The sequence below is a fragment of the Lolium perenne genome, chromosome 3 (assembly GCF_019359855.2).
Source record: "Lolium perenne isolate Kyuss_39 chromosome 3, Kyuss_2.0, whole genome shotgun sequence".
Taxonomy (NCBI): Eukaryota; Viridiplantae; Streptophyta; class Magnoliopsida; order Poales; family Poaceae; genus Lolium; species Lolium perenne.
Genome location: NC_067246.2, coordinates 169,602,713 through 169,608,820, shown reverse-complemented (window position 1 = coordinate 169,608,820; position 6,108 = coordinate 169,602,713). Strand labels below are relative to the sequence as shown.

The window sequence follows — 6,108 nt, the reverse complement described above, 5'->3', positions numbered from 1 at the left end:
CGCCGTCTCCACCGCTGGACATCGTCACCGCCGTAGCAATTTGGGTTTGATCTTGATTGTTTGATAGGGGAAACTCTCCCGGTATTGATTTCTACTTGTTATTGATGCTATTGAGTGAAACCGTTGGACCAAGGTTTATGTTCAGATTGTTATTCATCATCATATCACCTCTGATCATGTTCCATATGATGTCTCGTGAGTAGTTCGTTTAGTTCTTGAGGACATGGGTGAAGTCTAACTCTTAGTAGTGAATTATGGTTGAGTAATATTCAATGTTATGATATTTAAGTTGTGGTGTTATTCTTCTAGTGGTGTCATGTGAACGTCGACTACATGACACTTCACCTTTATGGGCCTAGGGGAATGCATCTTGTACTCGTTTGCCAATTGCGGGGTTGCCGGAGTGACAGAAACCTAAACCCCCGTTGGTATATCGATGCAGGAGGGATAGCAGGATCTCAGAGTTTAAGGCTGTGGTTAGATTTATTCTTAATTACTTTCTTGTAGTTGCGGATGCTTGCAAGGGGTATAATCACAAGTATGTATTAGTCCTAGGAAGGGCGGTACATTAGCATAGGTTCACCCACACAACACTTATCAAAACAATGAAGATTAATTAGCCGTATGTAGCGAAAGCACTAGACTAAAATCCCGTGTGTCCTCGAGAACGTTTGGTCATTATAAGTAAACAAACCGGCTTGTCCTTTGTGCTAAAAAGGATTGGGCCACTCGCTGCAATTGTTACTCTCGCACTTTACTTACTCGTACTTTATTCATCTGTTATATCAAAACACCCTGAATACTTGTCTGTGAGCATTTACAGTGAATCCTTCATCGAAACTGCTTGTCAACACCTTCTGCTCCTCGTTGGGATCGACATTCTTACTTATCGAAGATACTACGATACACCCCCTATACTTGTGGGTCATCAGAACTCTGTGCATAATGTGCTAGTCCCTGGATCGACTCGCTAGCACACACAGTTCGATGAATAAACAGAATAGCAAATGCGTCATTTATTACAACGTATGATCCAGAATATATTTATTACAACTTGCATAGCTCATGGCTAGCTCAAATAATAGAGTTCAAAGCGGAAAACAAATAAATTTAAAGAGCTCCATCACGCCACAGGCGAACATGTTGAGTGGAAGCTCGCGACCTAAAAGCGATACCTTACTCATCCTCGGAGTAACCTGCAACATAAAACGTTGCAGCCACGCAGGGTCAATACATTTGGAATTGTATTGGCAAATATCACTATTTGGTGGATATATATAATGGCGCCTAACAACTACGTGCTCATTTGGCAGGTGGAGTTTAGGCTCATTTGCGGAAAGCAATATTTTTTCCCCGGAAATTCAATTCGGCTCCCGGGTGCGTATGCTCCCTCTACCAACAAAACATATTTCGAAGTGTGGAAAAATTTTGATAAAAAATTCTACATGTACATCTCCATAATATATGTGTGTGCGACAAGTTTCATGAAAAAATAATATTTTTCGTGGCCTATGTAAAAAAAGAGAAAACTTATCCTGTGAAAAGCATTATTTTCAGCACTGAATTTTGTCTTTTTGACACACGTGACATGATAAGTTCATTTTTTATGAAACGACTTTGTGAGCGCGTAGCACGTGAAGATGTACGTGCGAATTTTTTGTTTCAATTTTTTTAAAATTTAAAATATGTGTAAGATGCATTTAAAAATATAGGGAGCATATGCTCCCATGTTCCAAAACATCACTCTTTTTTCCCTATCTTTTATAAATCATTTATTTCTTTAGAAACATCGTTTAAAAACATATTAGCACAACCCATGCTGCAGCAAGACAGTCGGCTTCATATGCTCATAAACATCTATGGACATGCTAGCATAGACCCATGTAGACACAAGCCAGCCTAGCTTTGCATGCTCCTAAACCCATTGTTTGTCCCATCAAGTTTTATTAAGAAATTGGAATGCTGAGATCTTCCAAACAGTAACATGCCTAGTTGCTCATAGTTGTCCGTAACCGGGGACACGGCTAAGTACTTAGTTTGACACTCTCGAGAGCACTTTACCCACATGACCTAGTCAGCCCCTTTTACCATGATGCTCAATTTGCTCAAATGGTCGGGAAAAGACTAAGTCGAGACCGTTTTCAGAAGTAGGACCCCAAGCCATCTGGACGGACCCATGCCAACCTACACAGCTACATCTGCTAGTCACGTCAGGTCGGGTTCCTACAACTTACTTAGTCAAGCCAGAGCCCATATGACATGCGGCTGTACACGGAAGCTACTAAACAAGAAACCTGTCCAATCTCTTTGATCCCTGGGCGGCAATCCCCTCCATTGTTCACCGTGCAGACGCTCCCGTCTTACCAATCCGCTCAGGTGTTTCATTATTCAGGTTGTTTTCATTATATCAAAACATATAATTTTATTCATCTAAACTTATCATGATAACCCAATCCACGCATCTAAGATAGCATTGCTAAGCAAACAACAATACGGTGGCGACAAAAGAATCAATTGTTGAACATGTGGCTGTTCTAATAGGTGTTCATAGCATAGCAATATATATTTAAAACAATCGTACACATGGATAGCTACTGAAAATAACTACAAAGTGCATAGAAAAATAATAGGACAGAACGGTGTGTGACACTTGCCTTCGTTGTTGTTCAGACAATCACCGCAGTCGCACTCGTTACACTCCGGACAATCTAACGAAACAAACAATTTACAATCAATTTAAAAGCAATGCAAACAGAGAACTTACACAATGAAAATATGCATGCATGTTCTGGAAACAATTTAAAAGCATTTACCAAAGTTAAAATATATCAAAAATACTATAAACACTAGTTTTGAATTTTAAAATCTGTAAGTTTCGGAAAAATACAAAGTAACAGCACTGCTGTGTTCTTCTCAATTTTCTTATTCCAACGGTATATCATATGCAATTTTTCGAGTTACGAAACTGTAGTTATGCTTTTTACAAGATTAAACATTTCGCGGTTTTCTAATAATTTTGTCCGAAAAATTGTCAGAAAAAGTTTCTCGAACGGAGAAAATTTCTACATGAAAGTTGTAGAGGATTTGATTACAAACTCAGTGCAAGAAACGTCATCTAAAACGGAGCTCTAGATCTATAGTTGTGGAATTTTAAAATTTGACATAAGCTATGAGCTAGCAGTGATACGAACGGATCGATCCATTGTGAGATTGAGCCGTTCAGTTAATTGAGTTAACATGGACCCTTAGATTTTGATCTGACAGTGTGTAATGGATTTGCTAAAAAAATTATCTAACTGTACACCAATACTGCATGCCGTGCAGTAGGCTCATGGCGATCTCGTACCGGCCAAAATATGAACTGCAGCTCGTTGATGGTGGTTCTGGTTACGGCGTTCTCCCGAGGTGGCGCGGTAGTGGACGATCTTCAACTCCTCGCGGTGGTCACGTACGTATCCTCGGAGTCAACTGGCTCATACCTGAACGACCGTGGCGGGCGGATGGAGGTCGCAAACTCCGGCGAAGCTCCGATGAGGAATCACGAGACTACCGGTGATCTACAGAGAGGGAAAACTTGTTGAGAAGATGCAGTACTGCAATAGAAAAAGCTTGGGGCAAAACTGAGGAGCAGGGGCGGTCGGATTTGAGGGTGTCATCAACCTTCAAACTTCAAGATGGCGGCGGCGGCGAGCTCAAAATCCGGCAGCCTGGCGGCTGATTTGTTAGGGTTTTTGAGGGGAAAACGAGCACAGAGTTGGAGGTATTTATAGACGAAATTTCGTGGAAAAGGGGTTAAAATCTGAGCCGAAATCGGAGATTTTCGTGGGCGTTCTGCGGGGAGTTCGTCCCGTACACGAAAACGTATTCGACTGAGGTAGCAGGAGACCTGGTGGGATCCACCTGTCGGTAAAAAAAAATAAAGAAGAAAAGCAGCGTCGCTGGCGCTGCTGTGCGGCGTGGGCGTGTGCTTGGCCAGCCATGGGTCACGTCGCGCGCGAGCCTGAGCTGGCCGTGCTGCCCGGCCTGGCCGGCTGGTTGGTTTGCTACGTTCGTTTATTTTTTTCTTCTTCTCTTTTGTAAACTGCTGTATTAACTTAGCACTTTAATCTGACGCAACTAATTATGATTCTTTTTGCAAAAACCTAGTACAGTATTTAGATATTATGGAGCACCGTTCCAGTCCAACAAAACACATAGACATATATGGTTTATGCGCTTGAGCTAATAGACTATTAGCAAAATAGAAATGGAATTTGGTTTTTTTTTTTGTGCAAGGAAAAAGGATTAAAACTCTATCAAAACCGAAACTTTGGCATGGTGCAATGATGCAATGCATGAATTTGAAAATTCATGGATTTTGGGATGTTACAAACTTGTAGGATATAATTTACATGATACATATGCTTTATTACTACCGTTGACAAAATTGTTTCTTGTTTTCAAAAGAAAAACTCTAGCACAAACATAGCAATCAATGCTTCCCTCTGCGAAGGGCTATTCTTCTACTTTCATGTTGAGTCAGTTTACCTATTTCTCTCCATCTCAAGAAGCAAACACTTGTGTGTACTGTGCATTGATTCCTACATACTTGCTTATTGCACTTATTATATTACTTTATGTTGACAATATCCATGAGATATGCATGTTACAAGTTGAAAGCAACCGCTGAAACTTAATCTTCCTTTGTGTTGCTTCAATGCCTTTATTTAGAATCTATTACTTTATGAGTTAACTCTTATGCAAGACTTATTGATGCTTGTCTTGAAAGTACTATTCATGAAAAGTCTTTGCTATATGATTCAGTTGTTTAACCATTGTCTTTACCATTGCTTCGAATCGCTGCATTCATCTCATATGCTTTACAATAGTATGATTAAGATCATGTTGGTGGCATGCCACTTCAGAAATTATCTTTGTTATCGTTTACCTACTCGAGGACGAGTAGGAACTAAGCTTGGGATGCTGATACGTCTCCAACGTATCGATAATTTCTTATGTTCCATGCTTGTTTTATGACAATACATATATGTTTTGTTCACACTTTATGATGATTTTATGCGTTTTCCGGAACTAACCTATTGACGCGATGCCGAAGTGCCAGTTGCTGTTTTCTGCTGTTTTTGGTTTCAGAAATCCTACAAAGGAAATATTCTCGAAATTGGACGAAATTAATTCCCACGATCTTATAATTCCACGAAGCTTCCAGAAAGTCAAAGGGGGACCAGAGGGGGGCCACAGGGCCACCAGATGACAGGCTGGCGCGGCCAGAGGGGGGGCCGCGCCCCCCTATGGTGTCACCGCCTCGTCAGCCTTCCGAATCCGCCTCTTCGCCTATTTAAAGGTCCCTGACTTAAATCTTCGATACGGAAAAGCCACGGTACGAGAAACCTTCCAGAGCCGCCGCCATCGCGAAGCCAAGATCTGGGGGACGGAAGTCTCTGTTCCGGCACGCCGCCGGGACGGGGAAGTGCCCCCGGAAGGCATCTCCATCGACACCACCGCCATCTTCATCACCGCTGCTATCTCCCATGAGGAGGGAGTAGTTCTCCATCGAGGCTAAGGGCTGTACCGGTAGCTATGTGGTTAATCTCTCTCTCTATGTACTTCAATACAATGATCTCATGAGCTGCCCTACATGATTGAGATCCATATGATGATGCTTGTAGTCTAGATGTCGTTATGCTATTCAAGTGGATTTTACTTATGTGATCTCCGGAGAGTCCTTGTCCCACGTGTGTAAAGGTGACAGTGTGTGCACCGTGTGGGTCTCTTAGGCTATATTTCACATAATACTTATTCACTGTTATGAATAGCATAGTGAAATGCTTATTTATATCCCTTTATGATTACAATGTGTTTTGTATCACTATTAATCTATGTGCTACTCTAGTGATGTTATTAAAGTACTCTATTCCTCCTTCATGATGTAATGGTGACAGTGTGTGCATCATGTAGTACTTGGCGTAGTTTATGATTATGATCTCTTGTAGATTATGAAGTTAACTATTACTATGATGGTATTGATGTGATCTATTCCTCCTTTCATAGTATGAAGGTGACAGTGTGCATGCTATGTTAGTACTTGGTATAGTTGTGTTGATCTATCAT

At 41.2% G+C, this 6,108-nt stretch overlaps 1 long non-coding RNA gene across 2 annotated transcripts; it reads right to left on the bottom strand.

Moving 5' to 3' along the window:
* Window positions 1-988: 988 nt before the first annotated feature.
* LOC127342645 (uncharacterized) lies at window positions 989-3,897 on the bottom strand. Of its 2 annotated transcripts, none has more exons than XR_007876796.2 (4): window positions 3,661-3,897; window positions 3,347-3,557; window positions 2,655-2,708; window positions 989-1,196 (listed from the first exon to the last, which is right to left on the bottom strand). It is a non-coding gene; the product is annotated as an uncharacterized lncRNA (long non-coding RNA). The 2 variants fall into 2 exon arrangements; XR_011755561.1 differs by having other exon boundaries at window positions 3,480-3,557.
* Window positions 3,898-6,108: the final 2,211 nt, after the last annotated feature.